The sequence below is a fragment of the Lampris incognitus genome, chromosome 1, assembly GCF_029633865.1.
Source record: "Lampris incognitus isolate fLamInc1 chromosome 1, fLamInc1.hap2, whole genome shotgun sequence".
NCBI lineage: Eukaryota > Metazoa > Chordata > Actinopteri > Lampriformes > Lampridae > Lampris > Lampris incognitus.
The window spans coordinates 90,630,463-90,649,184 of NC_079211.1; the positions used below are offsets into that span (position 1 = coordinate 90,630,463).

Sequence of the window (18,722 nt, forward strand, 5' to 3'; positions counted from 1 at the left end):
CTACCACGACCTTAAGGAGGTTTTTAGCAAAGCCCGTGCCATGTTCTTGCCTCCGCACCGGGTCTATGACTGCGCCATTGACCTGCTCCCCGGAACTTCACCACCCAAGGGTCACCTGTATTCCCTGTCAGCTCCTGAAACCCAGGCCATGAGAAAGTACGTTGAGGAATCCCTGGATGCACGGATTATTCGGCCTTCCTCCTCTTCCCCTGGTGCTGGGTTCTTCTTCATTGACAAGAAGGATAAAACCCTGGGGCCTTGCATTGACTACAGAGGACTCAACGAGATCACCGTTCGCCTACAGAGGACTCAACGAGATCACCGTTCACAACAGGTACCCCCTCTCTTTAATTTCCACTGCTTTTGAACTACTAAATGGTGCTAAGATTTTCACTAAACTGGACTTAAGGAATGCTTGTCACCTAGTTAGAATAAGGGAGGGGGATGAATGGAAGACCGCATTTCACACTCCCAGTGGTCATTACGAGTACCTGGTCATGCCGTTTGGACTTAGGTGGTGAACGACATCCTCTGGGATATGCTCAATAAGTGTGTTTTTGTTTACCTGGACGACATCTTAATCTTCTCCCCTAATGAGCAAACTCACATTCAGCACGTCCAGCAGGTCCTCCAGCGCCTCCTCCATCACAAACTCTTTGTCAAAGCTGAGAAGTGTGAGTTTCACGTGCCGTTCGTGTCCTTCCTGAGGTTCATTGTGTCTGAGGGGGAGGTCAGGATGGACCCAGAAAAGGTTAGCGCTGTTGTGAATTGGCTTACTCCCACTAGCCGTAAGGAGGTTCAACGATTCCTGGGGTTTGCTAACTTTTACAGAAAGTTCATCAGAAATTTTAGTTCTGTTGCTGCCCCCCTTCAGGCACTGACCTCTTCTAAGCCTAGCTTCCAGTGGAACCCCCGGGGCTGAGCTCGCTTTCCAGAGACTGAAGACCAGCTTCACCTCAGCTCCTGTCCTCACGTTGCCTGACCCCAACCTGCAGTTTGTGGTGGAGGTGGATCCCTCCAATGTGGGGGTGGGAGCTGTTCTCTCTCAGAGGTCGGCTAAGGACAATAAGCTACACCCCTGTGCCTTTCTTTCCCGTAAGCTGTCGGCCTCTGAGAGAAACTATGTTGTTGGCAACCGTGAACTGCTTGCCATCAAGGCGGCATTGGAGAAGTGGAGGCACTTGTTGGAAGGGACCAAACAGCCTTTTCTCATCTGGACGGATCATAAAAACCTTGAGTACTTGAGGACGGCCAAGATGCTCAACTCTCGTCAGGCAAGGTGGGCTCTCTTTTTCAACTGGTTCCATTTCACCATGTCCTATTGCCCTGGTTCCAAGAACTTAAAGCGCGATGCTCTCTCCCATTTGTTTCCCTCCGAGAACTCTTGTAAAGATCCTACTCTCATTCTTCCTCCCTCGTGGTTGTGGGTTCTGTCACTTGGGACATTGAGAGAAGGGTCAACGAGGCCAATGTGAACTGTCAACCTCCAGCCGGCTGCCCGCCGAACCGGCTGTTTGTGCCTCCTGTCTTGCGTTCAGAGGTCATCCACTGGGCCCACTCTTCCCGGTTATCCTCCTGTTACCCTGGAGTACGCAGGACCTTGCTCGTCATACGACAGCGGTTCTGGTGGCCGGTCATGGAGAAGGAGGTGACAGAGTACGTGGCAGCCTGTCCGGTGTGTGCTTGCAGTAAGGTCTCCCGACGCCCAGCTTCTGGTCAGCTTCGCCCACTCCCTCTGCCACATCGACCCTGGTCAGACATCTCCGTGGACTTTGTGACTGGTCTCCCCCCTGCCGAAGCTAACACCACCATCCTCACGGTGGTGGATAGATTTTCAAAGATGGTCCATTTTGTTCCCTTGCCCAAGTTGCCCTCGACCAAGGAGACAGCCGAGGTGATGCTGCATCATGTTTTTCGCCTCCATGGCTTCCCCAGGGACATTGTGTCTGACCGGGGCCGGCAGTTTGTGGCAAAGTTCTGGCGGGCTTTCTGTTCACTCCTGGGAGCATCCGTCAGCCTCTCATCTGGCCACCATCCCCAAACCAACAGTCAGACAGAGCTGGAGACCAGCCTGCGTTGCCTCGCCTCCCAGAGCCCCAACACATGGAGCAGTCAGCTCACCTGGGTTGAGTATGCACACAACTCTCTCCCATGTTCCTCATCTGGTCTCTCCCCCTTTCAGTGTGCCTATGGATATGAAGCTCCTCTGTTCCCTGTCCTGGAGAGGGAGGTCAGTGTGCCCTCTGCACTGGCTCTGGTTCGCCACTGTCGTCACATCTGGGCCCAGGCCCGATGCACCCTGCTCCGCAATTCCGAGCATTACAAGAAGGCGGCTGACCGACGGCGGATCCCTGCCCCCACTTACCGGAGTGGCCAGAGGGTATGGCTATTCACTAAAGACCTGCCTCTCACAGTGGAATCCCGTAAACTCGCTCCCAGGTTTGTGGGGCCATTCCCTATTTCCAAGGTCATTAACCCCGTTACTGTCAAGCTCTAACTCCCCAGAGCCATGAGAGTCTACCCATCCTTCCACGTGAGTCAGATCAAACTGGCCATAGAAAGCCTTCTGGTCTCTGCCTCCAGGCCCCCTTCTCCCACTCAGTTCGATGATGGTGGCCCTGTTTACACTGTCCGCAAGCTCTTGGTGATCCGGCGTCAGGGCCAGGGCTCCCAATACCTGGTCGACTGGGAGGGATATGGCCCAGAGGAACGTTCCTGGGTATCAGCCAGCAACATCCTGGACCCCTCCCTCATCGGGGACTTCCATCGGGCCCACCCTGGCGACCCTGGGCCTTCTGGAGCCGGACGTGGGGGGCGGGGGGGTACTGTTACGCCCCGTCTGGATAGTCAAGTTATCTTTTTGTTTCTCCCAGTGTTCTGTGTCTTGTACTTCCTGTTTTATTTTGATACTCACCTCTTGTCTCGTTTCAGGTCCTTTACTTCAGGCCGTCATGCGTCTCCCTCCTGTGTGACTACCTGCCCTGCCCTAATGTGTTGCACCTGTGTCTCATTGTCTCCCCTCCTCAGAGTATATAGTCTTAGTGTTCCCTTCCTTCTGTGCCAGTTCGTCTTGTTCCTTGTGACAGCGTTCCAGCATTTTTCCCTTGCGTGAGTTTCTTGAGCCCTATAGTTTCCTGACCTGTTTTTGCCTTTTTTGACCTCCTCTTTCGCCTGCCGATTTGGACATTATTGCCTTGTTATCTGATCACCTGTGTACCGGCCCCGTTTTTATTAAAAGGACTGATTTTTGTGAACTGACACTGAGTCTGTGTTTTGAGTCCAAGCCTGTGGTTCAGTACTGACAGATACCATCCAACCTCCAATAGACCATTTTTCCCGCAGTTAACCCCACAGTCACACACATCATCAACTCCTCACTTACAACGGATGTGTTTCCCATCGCATTTATCAAGTTCAGATTGTCCCGTTGCTCAAAAAAACCTACACTCAATCCAGCCCAGGTTGAAAACTACAGCCTGGTTTCACTCCTACTCTTTCTTTCAAAAATACTTGAGCGCACAGTCTTTAATCAAGTCTCTGAATTCCTATCTAGAGCAATCTGTATGAGCTGAATCATCCATTCCATTATCCAAACTGCTTGTCCTGCTCTCAGAGTCACGGGGATGCTTGAGCCTATCACAGCAATCATAGGGCAGCAGGTGGGGAGACACCCAGGACAGGCCGCCATCACAGCAGCACACTTAAAGCCAGACTGATCCGAATCAGTCTGGCTTTAAGTGTGTGACTTAAACTAGGTTCAGGTCAGATCGATAGGACTTGAACCTAGTTTTTTGGCACTTGTGTTGTCGCCTCCTGACTGTTTTGTATTAACGCTCAGTTGTATGTTGCTTTGGATAATAGCGTCTGCCCAATGAAATTGTAGCATTGTAACATTGTAGATATAGTTAGTAGACAGTAGATATAATAAATAAAGTAGATAAAGTTAGTAGATAATAATAATACATTTTATTTGTGGGCGCCTTTCAGAGCACTCAAGGACACCTTACAGAACACAGTAAAAAACAAGCAGCACTGTATTAGACAGCATAAAATCAAAACAAAGCAGGATAGACAATAAAAAGTTAATACAACAGATAAGTGTGTGTATGTATGTGTGTGTATATATATATATACACACACACACACACACATACATACATATATAGACATATAGATTTATAGATATATAGATATAGTATAGTTAGTAGACAATAGTATAGTTAGTATATATAATAGTACAGCTAGTTAGTAGACAATAGTATAGTTAGTATATATAATAGTACAGCTAGTAGATATAGCAGATAAGAAAGAGCGTGCAGAGAGGTGGCAGTGGAGTTTTTAACTAGATCGTTTAACACAATCTTGTAAAGTGAGAGGATGCCTGAGGAGTGGAGAAGAAGCATACTTGTACAAATTTTCAAGAATAAGGGCGATGTGCAGAACTGTAGCAATTACAGAGGTATAAAGTTGATCAGCCACAGCATGAAGATATGGGAACAAGTAATAGAAGCTAGGTTAAGAGGATAGGTGATGATCAGCGAGCAGCAGTATGGTTTCATGCCATGTAAGAGCACTACAGATGGGATGTTTGCTTTGAGAATGTTGATGGAGAAGTATAGAGAAGGTCAGAAGGAGTTACATTGTGTCTTTGTAGATTTACAGAAAGCACACGACAGGGTGCCGAGAGAGGAGGTGTGGTATTGTATGAGGAAGTCGGGAGTTGCAGAGAAGTATGTCGGAGTGGTGCAAGATATGTATGAGGGAAGTGTGACAGTGGTGAGTTGTGTGATAGAAATGATGGATGGGTTCAAGTGAAGGGGGTATTACATCAAGGATCGGCTCTGAGCCCTTTCTTCTTTGCAATGGTGATGGACAGGTTGACAGACGAGATCAGGCAGGCGTCTCCGTGGATTATGATGTTTGCCGATGACATTGTGATTTGTAGCGAGAGTAGGGTGCAGGTTGAGGAGAGGCTGGAAAGTTGGAGGGATGCACTGGAGAGAAGAATGAAAGTCAGGAGAAGCAAGATGGAATACCTATGCATGAATGAGAGGGAGGACAGTGGAATGGTGAGGATGCAAGGAGTAGATGTGACGAAGGTGGATGAGTTTAAATACTTGGGGTCAACTGTCCAAAGTAACGGGGAGTGCGGAAGAGAGGTGAAGAAGAGAGTGCAGGCAGGGTGGAGTGGGTGGAGAAGAGTGTCAGGAGTGATTTGTGACAGAAGGGTACCAGCAAGAGTTAAAGGGAAAGCTTACAAGATGGTAGCGAGAACAGCTATGTTGTATGTTTGGAGACGGTGGGACTGAAGAAAAGACAGGAGGCGGAGCTGGACGTGGTTGAAGATGCTAAGATTTTCATTGGGAGTGATGAAGAACAGGATTAGGAATGATATATTAGAGGGACAGCTCAGGTTGGACGGTTTGGAGACAAAGCAAGAGAGACAAGATTGAGATGTGTGGAGGAGAGATGCTGGGTATATTGGGAGAAGGATGCTGAATAAGGAACTGCCAGGGAAGAGGAAAAGAGGAAGACCAAAGAGGAGGTTTATGGCTGTGGTGTGGGAGGACATACAGGTGACAGGGCTGGCGTGACAGAAGAAGATGCAGAGGACAGGAAGAGATGGAAATGGATGATCTGCTGTGGGGACCACTAATGGGAGCAGCCGAAACTGGTAGTAGTAGTATATATAGTAGATATAGTTAGTTAATGTAGTAGATATAGTATATACAGTTCAGACCATGGGACAGTGAAAGGAGCTTGTTGGATTTAAAACAGTGTTCTGGCCTTCTTGTCCTTGCTTTGCTCTTTGCTCTTGAACCAAACGGGGATTCAAACCCTAAAGCCTGCACTCACCCTCCTCCTCTGGCTGACTTTGCCATGTTGGATGAACAGTGTGGAGGCTTCTCTTCTCAGAGACATCTTGGCTGAAGCCGTCCGGCGCAGCAGAGGGCTCAGGAAGCCTGCCTGCCACACAGGAAACAGTAGAGTTACTGGAAACCAGTAGAGTTTCAAGGACAACCCAGTTGAACAAGTAACGTTAAGACACTAAAGTCATACAGGCAGGGGTTGATCCTGCTACAGAGCACTTTGACAAGAGTCCAGGGACGAGACCCGTTTAGTTCACAGTGGACTACACTAAGACCAGTAGAATTTATAGTAAAACATACGAGGACCTTTTAATTTAGTAGAACAGTAGAACAGACGGTGACAAGCAGAGGTTAGAGTAGTTTTCATATTAGAATATATTGGAATCAGTTTAGTAAAATATACTGGGGCCAGTACAGGACAATGTACTGGGCCAGTGCAGACCGATTGCTTTATCTGGAGGTAAATGGAAGTGGGCTGAAGCACAGCACCACTTTCACCCAGACTCCAGAACTCACCAACAATATCCACAGCATTAAACCACCGTGTGTGTGTGTGTATGTGTGTGTGTGTGTGTGTTTTACTTCTGCCTGCTTAAATAACTGAGGTGGTTCAAAACATTTACAGCCTCTCTGATTCTTATTCATTCAATCATGGTCTAGTCAGAGTCTGCACGAGGATTTTGTCACTTGATCTTTACATAAATCTATTGATGAAATCCTATCAGTCCATCCAGAGCATTGTAGTGGCTGAAGGCCTTGTCACGTGGTGTGCAGCGCGTCTCTCCCGCTGTAGCTCATGTTGATGGTGTTTAGAGTCAGTGTGGCTGCTGTCAGTTGTAGGCTCTGATGAAGGCAAGACACTTAAAAGGAGGAGAAAATGAGATGACATCTCTATTTTTTTTTCCAGAGATTTTGGGGACCCACTTTTTTCTACTCCTGGCGAAAAGAGAGGGACTCTGACCTGTTACAATTGGAACGGTTTATGTAATTATTAAAACATAGCAAGACCTGAAACGACCCGGTCCACTGAAACCGCCAGTGACGGACACACAACACACAACCTAGAGGTGTAGGCTGTATAGACTATTTCGACAACACAGCTAGCATTATATTTTAACGTTCGCCACTATTAGAAAAAACCGACTTCGAAACTTGCAACTTAGCGTTGATTTATTCGTGGCAGTTGTTGCCCACAGCCACGCCGTACACACCGCCATTAAACCCGTCTCACAGGTCGTCTCACTCTCCAAAAACCGACCCACAAACCCTTGACCCAGAAACAGTGTACCACCCCCGGAAAACTACAAAATATCTCCCCCAACTATATACAACTAACATACACTCACTGGCCACTTTATTAGGTACACCTTGCTAGTACCGGGTTGGACCCCCTTGGTCCATATTGACATGATAGCATCAAGCAGTTGCTGCAGATTTGTCGGCTGCAGATCAATGATGCGAATCTCCCGGTCCACCACATCCCAAAGGTGCTCTATTGGATGGAGATCTGGTGACTGTGGAGGCCATTTGAGTACAGTGAACTCATTGTCATGTTCAAGAAACCAGTCTGAGAGGATTCGAGCTTTATGACATGGCGCGTTATCCTGCTGGAAGTAGTCATCAGAAGAGGGAACACTGTGGTCATAAAGGGATGGACATGGTCAGCAACAATACTCAGGTAGGCTGTGGCGTTGACACGATGCTCAATTGGTACTAAGGGGCCCAAAGTGTGCGCAGAAAATATCCCCCACACCATTACACCACCACCACCAGCCTGAACCGTTGATACAAGGCAGGATGGATCCATGCTTTCATGTTGTTGACGCCAAATTCTGACCCTACCATCCAAATGTCGCTTTTCCAATCTTCTATTGTCCAATTTTGGTGAGCCTGTGCGAATTGTAGCCTCAGTTTCCTGTTCTTAGCTGACAGGAGTGGCACCCGGTGTGGTCTTCTGCTGCTATAGCCCATCTGCCTCAAGGTTCGACATGTTGTGCGTTCAGAGATGCTCTTCTGCATACCTCGGTCGTAATGAGTGGTTATTTGAGTTACTGTTGCCTTTCTAGCAGCTCGAACCAGTCTGGCCATTCTCCTCTGACCTCTGGCATCAACAAGGCATTTTCGCCCACAGAACTGCCGCTCACTGGATATTTTCTCTTTTTCGGACCATTCTCTGTAAACCCTAGAGATGGTTGTGCGTGAAAATCCCAGTAGATCAGCAGTTTCTGAAATACTCAGACCAGCCTGTCTGGCACCAACAACCATGCCACGTTCAAAGTCACTTAAATCACCTTTCTTCCCCATTCTGATGCTCGGTTTGAACTGCAGCAGATCGTCTTGACCATGTCTACATGCCTAAATGCATTGAGTTGCTGCCATGTGATTGGCTGATTAGAAATTTGCGTTAACGAGCAGTTGGACAGGTGTGCCTAATAACGTGGCCGGTGAGTGTATATATACAACTAACTATATACTAACTACATACAACTAACATATATATGTATACAACTAACCATATACTAACCATATACAACTAATACTTATATATACAACTAACTATATACAACTAACACTCGACTGCACTGACTGGAGTGTCTAGGCTGCATCTACAGACCTGGACAAACTTACTGACGCTGTGACATCTTACATCAGCTTTTGTGAGGACATGTGTGTGTGCCCACCAAAACTTTCTGTACCTTCAACAACAATAAGCCCCGGTTCACAGCAAAACTCAGGCAGCTCCGTCAGGCCAAAGAGGAAGCCTACACAGGTGGAGATAGGATCCAGTACAACAGAGTCAGAAACACACGCACAAAGGAGATCAGAGTGGCATAAAGGTGCTACTCTGAAAAGTTGAAAAACAGGTTTTCTGCCAATGACCCATCATCAGTCTGGAGAGGTTTGAAAGACATGACCAACTACAGAAGACCATTCCCCACACTGCAGGAAACCATCAACTGGCTGACGACCTAAATGGGTTTTACTGCAGGTTTGATAAGCACACGTTCACACCCCTCACCCTCTCCAGCCACAATACACAACCACCTGCACTCCCTGCCAACCAACCTCCCCTCCCCACCGAACCCCTATCCGCACTCAGGATCTGTGTTGTGGACGTGCGACAGCTCTTCCAGATACAGAAAACCAGGAAGGCACCAGGCCTGGATGGCATGACACCTTCCTGTCTGAAAGTCTGTGCTGACCAGCTGCCCCCATTTTCACACTGATCTTCAACAGATCACTGGAACTGTGTTAAGTCCCCTCCTGTTTCAAGAGCTCCACTATAATCCCACTCCCCAAGAAACCCTGTATCACAGGATTAAATGACTACTGAACCATTGCCCTAATGTCTGTGGTCATGAAATCCTTCAAGAGAATGGTGTTGGCCCACCTGAAAGAAATCATAGGACCCCTGCTAAGCCCCCTGAAGTTTGGCTAGTGAGCAAACAGATCAATGGAGGATGCAGTCAACATGGGATTTCACAACATCTGCCAACACCTCGACTCCCCAGGGACATAGGCAAGGGTCCTGTTTGTGGACTTCAGCTCAGCGTTCAATACTATCGTCCCAGATATCTCTTCCGCTCAAAGCTCACCCATCTCACTGTACCAGCCCCCATCTGCCAGTGGATTAAAAACTTCCTGATAGGCAGGAGGCAGCTGGTGAGGTTGGGGAAAATCACATCCAGCACCCAGACTATGAGCACTGGTGCCCCCCAGGGATGTGTGCTCTCCCCTCTACTTTTCTCCCTCTACACAAATGGCTGCACCTCAAGTGACCCCGTCTGTTGAACTCCTGAAGTTTGCGGACAACACAACCATCATTGGCCTTATCCGGGATGGTGATGAGTCTGCATATAGATGGGAGGTTGATCAGCTGGCCCTCTGGTGTGGCCATAGAAACCTGGAGCTGAACATGCTCAAAACAGTGAAGATGACAGTGGACTTCAGGAGCAGCCTCCCACCACTGCCGCCCCCCCACCATATTCAACAGCACGATGTCTATGGTGAAAACCTACTGATTTCTGGGTTCCACAATCTCCCAGGACCTAAGGTGGGCATCTAACATACACTACAGAGCACTGTACCCCAAAACAACCAGATACTGTATATACTGTACTGTACATTGTACATATGCTGGTACACAATGTCATGTCTATACCTCAGGCATGTATGTAACCTGCTAACATCTATTTCAGCATCTCTGATATACTCTCTGCAGCATTGCATCTTATTAACTCTTATTTCGCCTGTATATAATCCATCCTTGTCTATATATCTGAAGATTGGTGTAACCCATATGACATATAGGGTTACTAATAGTCATTGATTTAGAGGTGTAGTGACATTCCGCTCCTTAAGGGGCGCACTGTGCAACTCGCTAGGGTAGAGACTGCTACACACACAGTCGTCGTCTTTTTTTTGTGTGATCTTCCTGGAAATTGTGCTCTTGAACCGACGACTGAATTTCATTGTACATAGCCTCAGAAAGTTAGATAATCAGAATCTCATCTGTGAGCTTACGAGACAGAGGTCTGTCGAGTTTTAAATATTTGGAACTCCGCTTGTTTTTTTGAACTACCAGATAGAATTTGGAAGATTATGATGGCGAGCCCAGCCCTGTGAGACTGTGGATGACCATAGAGGTGGCCTACCGTAGGATCTGTCCCAGGAAACGTCTGACAAGCCTGAATCATTCATCCAGACACCAGATAAGAACCCATACACACTAGCCTATTTCCTCTACCAGGGTAGAAATAGTCATCGTTGAAGTATATTCAATACACTCACAGATCAGGAACTGAACTTTTGGACCAACACATACACTCAAGGACAAGGAACTGAACTTTTCTTTCATCTCAAACTGCTAATATTCATTGAGGATTGTGATTTGAATGAGGTTTTCTTTGGTTTATTATTTTATTTACTTTAAAGAGCTCTATTTTGTTTTATTTAAATTCTGTTATGTAAAAGTCAGCATTGGGTATATTTTGCTGTTGTGAGGCAATAAAACTGTCAACTGTTCAACTATACAACAACTTCTCTCGTGAATTAGTAAAGGCAAACCCCTCACCGAACCTAGTTAGATGTTAGCGCCTTTACTGCTACCCCTAGTTTGAACTGGAGGCGCTACACAAAACTTGGCGAGCCAGCCAGGAGTGGTTTTGAGCTCCTTGTTACGTGAAAGCTGAGCAGTTTGACACTTTTTTTGCATTCTATCTGTGAACACTGATACCAGCTACCCAGGTTTATTTTGTGGTAATAAAGCCTAAAATATGGATGTAATTCAATCTGAAAATGTTAAAGTGCCTAATTCTGTCCTAGTTGGAGTCTTGACTGGTGATGAGGTAGACAATGACGTTATGGAGTACTTAGGAGAGTTTGGTTCTATTGAAAGGATAATTAAAGTAACCAGTTCTGAAGCCCAGTTTAAAGATACAGCCATAGTGGAATTCACATCAGGTGAACCCATTCAGTTTCTTCAGAATACCTTGTCCTGCAAAAGACCTAGCTGTACACCAAATGTTGTCCATCACATTCAGCTTCTGTCTGAGCTGCTGCTGACACAAGTTCAAGCTTAACCCATTCTTACTTAGCTGAACTGCAGGGTATTGCTAAACTAAGTGGAGCAGACTTTGAGAAGCTTGTGCTAGAGAAACTGGCTAGAATTCAAAAGTCTTCCAAAAACCATGACACAACTGAACCAAATGTATAAGTAGTTAGCCAGGAACCGCAGCCTGCTAGCAATACAGCCGAAGCTGAGCCAACAGCTGACTCCTATAAAAATAGGCACTGATTCGACTCATGACCATGACTCACTCCCATTCACTTTGGAGGCAGAGGCATCACGCTTACCCAAGAAACAAGTCCTCTACTTACCACCTGGCCAGCTCACCACTCCTGAGGTCCAGAAAGTAGTGGTTGAGCATGTCGTTAAGTACAGCGACATGTCTTCCTATTATCATGGCCATGCCAAGCTTAGGCCTTTCTCAGGGAAAACCCCATGCCCACATTCTGAGTCTGATTATGACACCTGGCGCAATAATGTTGAGTTCCTTCTCACAGATGCCACTGTGTCTGGCAAACTTACTGTCAGGAAAATGGTTGAGAGCCTTCTTCCGCCCGCTGCCAACATAGTTAAGCATCTTGGGCCTAAAGGAAACCCCCAATACTATCTTAGTCTACTGGACTCAGCATATGGCATTGTTGATGACGGAGATGAGCTTTTTGCAGAATTCCTGAACACTAATTAGAACTCGGGTGAAAAGGCTTCTAGCTATTTACAGTGATTGCAGACAGCCCTGAGTAAAGTTGTTAAAAGTGGAGGCATTGCAGCTAGTGACTCAGAGCGCCAGCTGCTTAAACAATTCTGTAGAGGTTGCTGGAGTAATAGCTTAATTACCAGCCTCCACTTTGAGCAGAAGAATAACGACCAAACCCCGTTCTCTGAGTTGCTACTTCTGGTACGCACTGAGGAGGGCCGGCAAGCTGCTAAGTCCTGGCGAATGAAACAGCACTTGGGGCTTCCCAAAACCAAAGCCCAGGCAAATTCTCTTACAGTGGAGGAGTATGCCACTGATGACATGGACATAGCGACTACTGCAGATGGGGCATCTTCCATTAATGCATGTAAGATAGAAAAGCAACTTGCTAAGTTACAAGCACAAATGACTCCTCTGAAAGAAACCCTGAGTAGTGGTTCAAGCCAGACCCCTGCTAAGCCAAGTAAGAAATTAAAGGCTAAAACCAAGGCCCCTCATGAGGAAAATCCCTTATGCCCAGGTGGGTCAAAACTCACAAAGAAGCCCCGCCCAGGATATTGTTTTAAGTGTGCCGAGGATGGCCATATTGTGCCTTCCTGCAGTAATGAGGCAAATCCTGAACTGGTTGAGACAAAGCGTAAGGAGTTTAAACAAAGACAGTAGGCCTGGGAGGAACAAAATGAGCATGCTTTAAACTGAGTGCAGTTTCTAAGGAGGGACTGTCAGGAACTGAAACTAAGCATGAATGTCCCAAAACGAAACTTCAGACTAAAGCATCCATTCACTGTCACAAGGCAGAACGCCAACCCAAACTACCTAAAGGCCTTGTAGGAAAGAAATGTATAGCTAATGTCACTGTGTCAGAAATTAACTGTAATTGTCTCCTTGACACTGGGTCTCAAGTGACCACTGTATCTGCTTCTTTCTACGACAGAGATCTGTCAGAGTACCCTATTCAACCCATCGATGGCCTGGTTGTTGAAGGTGCTAATGGCCAAAATGTTCCATACTTGGGATATGTACCTCTTATCCTTAAATTTCCAAATAATTTTGTTGAGACTGAGCCTGAAGTTTCTATTTTAGCATTAGTAGTCCCAGACTTGTGCTCTCACTGTGACCTACCTGTACTGATTGGAACAAATGCACTTGACATCTTGTACGATGAACACTGTCATGGCAAAAAGCTAAGCGACTTGTCTCCTGTCTATGGCTATAGACAGATTATTCATACACTTAAGCTCAGGAAAAAGGTGAGCTCAATGGGGAGAGTGGGCATAATGGCTCGTAAAGGTCAAGTCCAGCAAGTGATACCTGCTCAATGTAGAGTTCTTCTTGAGGGTTACGTCAAGGCTAACACCACCAGTGAGTGCGCCATTGTCGAACAGCCAATAACATCTGCCTTGCCTGGTGGAATCCTTGTAGAGTGTTGTCCTGTCACTTTACCCAAGCAGCGTTCTCACAAGTTGCCTGTGTGGGTAAAAAATGAAACCGAGCATGCCATAACACTCCCCTCAAACTGTGTCATTGCAGAGCTTCATACTCCCAAAGAGATCTGGGACAACTTACCTGCTTCAAACAGAAATGTTGACACCGTGAAGTGTTGTAATGTCACTTCACAGCCAGTCAGTGAACATACCAAGTCAGATCTAACATTTGATTTTGGTGATTCTCCCCTCCAAGAAGAGTGGAAGGATAGCATAACTCAGAGTCTACGTGCTTATGCTGATGTTTTCGCTCAGCATGATCTGGATTTTGGGCATGCATCCAAAGTGAAACATCATATAAACCTAAAAGACGAAACACCCTTCAAGCAAAAGTCCAGACCAATTCACCCAAATGATTATGAAGCTGTGAGGAAGCATCTGCGAACCCTCCTGGATGCAGGAGTGATTCGTGAATCAGAGTCCCCTTACTCTTCACCAATCGTGGTGGTTCGAAAAAAGAATGGAAAAGTCCGCCTTTGCATCGACTATCGTAAGTTAAATGCACTGATGATACGAGACGCATATGCACTTCTCAACCTGGAGGAGGCTTTTTCGGCTCTTGCCGGATCAAAATGGTTCTCCGTAATGGATCTCAAGTCTGGTTATTACCAGCTTGAGATGGAAGAGTGTGATAAGCAAGCCTAAGACTGCTTTTGTGTGTCCTCTGGGGTTTTACGAGTTCAATCGCATGCCTCAGGGCATCAACAATGCCCCCAGTACCTTCCAACGGTTAATGGAATAATGTATGGGCAATCTTAATCTGAAGGAAGTACTGGTTTTCTTGGATGATGTCATAGTCTTTTCAAGTACATTAGAGGAGTACGAAACCAGACTTTTACATGTCCTCCAGCAATTGAGACAGAACGGCTTGAAACTTTCCCCAGCAAAATGTCGCTTCTTCCTGAGCTCAGTGTGCTATGCGGGGCATATTGTTTCCAGCAGAGGGGTAGAGACCGACCCTGAGAAAATCAGTGCTCTTAGCACCTGGCCAAGGCCTCAAACTCTCAGTGAGCTTAAGCCCTTCTTAGGCTTTGCAGGATATTATCGCCGGTTTGTCAGGGACTTCTCTAAAATAGTCCCTTGAATGATCATACCAGAGCCTAGCCACATTATAAGAAGGGTAGAAAAGCAGGGCCGCTCTGGTGGCCGAGCGGAATAAACCACCGTTCTTGCAGTCCTCTCGTCATGTGGCTGGGAGGTTCGTATCCCAGACTCGCCATAACCGGTCACGGCCAGAGCATCCACGGGGTAAGGCATTCATTAGGCCACCCTTACCCGAGGGACAGTGGGTGTAGATCAGCGTAGTGTTCGGGGACTCGTCATTCTCCAGCGACCCCTCTGGCCCACCCGGGCGCCTGCAGCCAAGCAACTGAAAGCATTCTCCTTACACCTCCTTCGCGGCTTGAAGGTGATGCAATCCATGTGAGGCTTCAGCGTGTAAAATAGTGAGAGCAGCCGACACGAGTTTGAAGTTAGCTGGTGTTACGCCTATCTTCTTCCTGTGGAAACGTGAGCCAGGGGAGTTATTCGACAAGAGTTCCGGCTATATGACATTAGGTTAATCGGGTGGGATAAGGAAAAAAACTAGAAATAAATTTAAGAAAAAAAAGAAGGGTAGAAAAGCAACACCTTGCCCTGGGGGGCATTTCAACCTGAAAGAACCCTTTGCGAATGGGTGGAAACCTGCTTGCCAAGGGGCTTTTGAGACAATCATAGAAAAACTCACTTCCTCACCAGGGCTTGGATTCGCAAATCCCAAACTACCATATGTTCTCCACACAGATGCAAGCACTACTGGTTTAAGGGCTGCCCTGTAACAAGAACAAGATGGTGAGATGCGAGTTATTGCCTATGCATGAACATGAACAATGAACGATGAACCAACCTGTAAGACGACTGATGAAGGAAAGGAAAGTGAAGATGTGGCACATGAAGAAACAAATAACTCTACACGTAAATCTGAGAGGTCACGACGACCACCCGGCTGTTTTCACTCTACCCCCAGTTGGGGAAACCCTTAATCTCCTTTGCAGAGTCTCTTAGAAAGCTTTAATGTAGCGCTTGACACCATTATTGACTATAAGGCTTCCCCTGTTTAGTCTTTTAGACTGGCAATAGGTCAGCGCATGAAGGGACTCATGCAGAGTCAAGGGGGGAGGGTGTAACCCATATGACATATAGGGCTACTAATAGTTATTGATTTAGAGGTGTAGTGACATGCCGCTCCTTAAGGGGCGCACTATGCAACTCGCTACGGTAGAGACTAATACACACAGTCGTCATCTTTTTTTCTTTTCTTTTTGTTATCTTCCTGGAAAATGTGCTCTTGAACCGATGACTGAATTTCCTTATACATAGCCTCAGAAAGTTAGAGTATTGACATTTTTTGATTCTGAAAAGTGTTATGTATAATCACAATCTCATCTGTGAGCTTACGAGACGAAGGTCTGTCGAGTTTTAAGTATTTGGAATTCCGATTGTTTTTTTTTTTTAACTACCAGATAGAATTTGGAAGATTGTGATGGCGAGCCCAGCCCCGTGAGACTGTGGACTATCATAGAAGAGGTTGCCTACCGTAGGATCTGTCCCAGGAAACATCTGACAAGCCTGAATCATTCATCAAGACACCAGATAAGAACCCATACACACTAGTCTATTTCCTCTACCAGGGTAGAAATAGTCATCGCTGAAGTATATTCAATACACTCACAGATCAGGAACTGAACTCTTAGACCAACACATACACTCAAGGACAAGGAACTGAACTTTTCTTTCATCTCAAACTGCTAACACTCATTGAGGGTTCTGATTTGAATGAAGTCTTCTTTGGTTTATTATTTTATTTACTTTAAAGAGCTCTATTTTGTTTTATTTCAATTCTTTTATGTAAAAGTCAGCGTTGGTATATTTTACTGTTGTGAGGCAATAAAATTGTCAACTGTTCAACTACACATCAACTCCTCTCGTGAGTTAGTCAAGGCAAACCCCTCACCGAACCTAGTTAGATGTTAGCGCTTTTACTGCTGCCCCTAGTTTGCACTGGAGGCGCTACATTGTTATGTTGTAGTGTTGTTATTCTATGTAAAGTACATAGAGTGAGCCACGAAACTGGAGTCACATTCCATGTTTGTGCAAACCTACATGGCTGGGTGTCTGGGTAGTGTAATGGTCTATTCCGTTGCCCACCAACACGAGGATCCTGGTTCGAATCCCCATGTTATCTCCAGCGTGGTCGGGCGTCCCTACAGACACAATTCGCCATGTCTGCGGATGGGAAGCCGGATTTGGGTATGTGTCCTAGTCGCTGCACTACCGCCTCCTCTGGTCGGTCGAGGGGAGGGGGAACTGCGGGGAATAGCAGTGTTCATCCCATGCGCTACGTCCCCCTGGTGAAACTCATAACTGTCAGGTGAAAAGAAGCGCTGGCGACTCCACATGTATCAGAAGAGGCATGTGGTAGTCTGCAGCCCTCTCCGGATTGGCAGAGGAGGTGGAGAAGTAACCTGGACGGCTTGGAAGAGTGTGATAAATGGCTAGATACACTTGGGGAGAAAAGGGGGGAGGGGTGTAAAAAAAAATCCTACATGGCCAATAAACATGATTCTGATTTCGATTCTCATTACACCCCCCTGGTGAACATGAACACGGTACAATATTATTGACACACACGGTAATAAACACATTGTAATTAATTCTAATAATTGTAATAAACAGATGTGGGCCGGTCAAGTGAGAAGAATGCCAGACAAACGCCTACCAAAAGAAGTTTTCTACGGGGGGAGTTGTGCCAGGGAAAAAGGAAGCAGGGAGGCCAGAGGCTACGTATCAGAGATGTGCTCAATCGCCACATGAAGATCTGCAGCATAGATGACTCCAGCTGGGAGACAGTGGCCCTGGTCACACAGAGATGGCGCTCCACAGTGAAGCAACTGAGAACAACTGTTGAACAAAATACACAAGAAGCCTATGATAAGGCCCACCATGCAAGACATAACAGAACAACTTAAACAACATTCGCCTGTGACAAATGTGGATGATATTGTCACTCTAATGTGGGCATAATGGCCCACAGGCATGCTTGCCGAGCTTAAACTGCATCACAGTCATCATTGTTTCGATGGACTGTCGAAGAAGAATAAACACATTTTTTGTAGCAATTCAGGTGGAGGTGGGATTACATCAAGGATCGGCTCTGAGCCCTTTCTTGTTTGCAATGGTGATGGACAGGTTGACGGACAAGATCAGGCAGGACTCTCCATGGATGATGATGTTCGCGGATGACATTGTGATCTGTAGTGAGAGTGGGATTCAGGTTGAGGAGAGCCTGAAGAGGTGGAGGTATGCACTGGAGAGAAGAATGAAAGTCAGTAGGAGCAAGACGGAATACCTATGCGTGAATGAGAGGGAGGACAGTGGAATGGTCAGGATGCAAGGACTGGAGGTGATGGAGGCATATCAGTTTAAATACTTGGGGTCAACTGTCCAAAGTAATGGGAGTGCAGGAGAGAGGTGAAGAAGAGAGTGCAGGGAGGGTAGAGTGGGTGGAAAAGAGTGTCAGGAGTGATTTGCGACAGAAGGGTACCAGCAAGAGTTAAAGGGAAGGTTTACAAGATGGTAGTGAGACCAGCTATGTTGTATGGTTTGGAGACAGTGGCACTGACGAAAAGACAGGAGGTGGAACTGGAGGTGGCAGAGTTGAAGATGATAAGATTTTCACTGGGAGTGACGAAGAAGGACAGGATTAGGAACGATCATATTAGGGGGACTGCTCAGTTTGGACGGTTTGGAGACAAAGCAAGAGGGACAAGATTGAGACGGTTTGGACATGTGTGGAGGAGAGATGCTGGGTATATTTGGAGAAGGATGCTGAAGATGGAGCTGTCAGAGAAGAGGAAAAGAGGAAGGCCAAAGAGGAGGTTTATGGATGTGGTGAGGGAGGACATGCAGGTGGCTGGTGTGACAGAGGAAGATGCAGAAGACAGGAAGAAATGGAAACGGATGATCCGCTGTGGCGCCCCCTAACGGGAGCAGCCGAAAGTAGTAGTAGATTTGTAGCAATTAAGTAGTTGAGGAAAACAGTGAAGAATTAAAGCCTTTTTAATTCT

At 46.6% G+C, this 18,722-nt stretch overlaps 1 long non-coding RNA gene across 1 annotated transcript in view; it reads right to left on the reverse strand.

The window, feature by feature from the left end:
• LOC130123063 (uncharacterized) overlaps nucleotides 1-18,722 on the reverse strand; it is a 58,899-nt gene that overhangs the window by 18,616 nt on the left and 21,561 nt on the right. The window contains exon 2 of the long non-coding RNA XR_008811282.1: nucleotides 5,857-5,967. This is a non-coding gene — a long non-coding RNA (uncharacterized LOC130123063). The remainder of the gene's footprint in view (nucleotides 1-5,856; nucleotides 5,968-18,722) is intronic.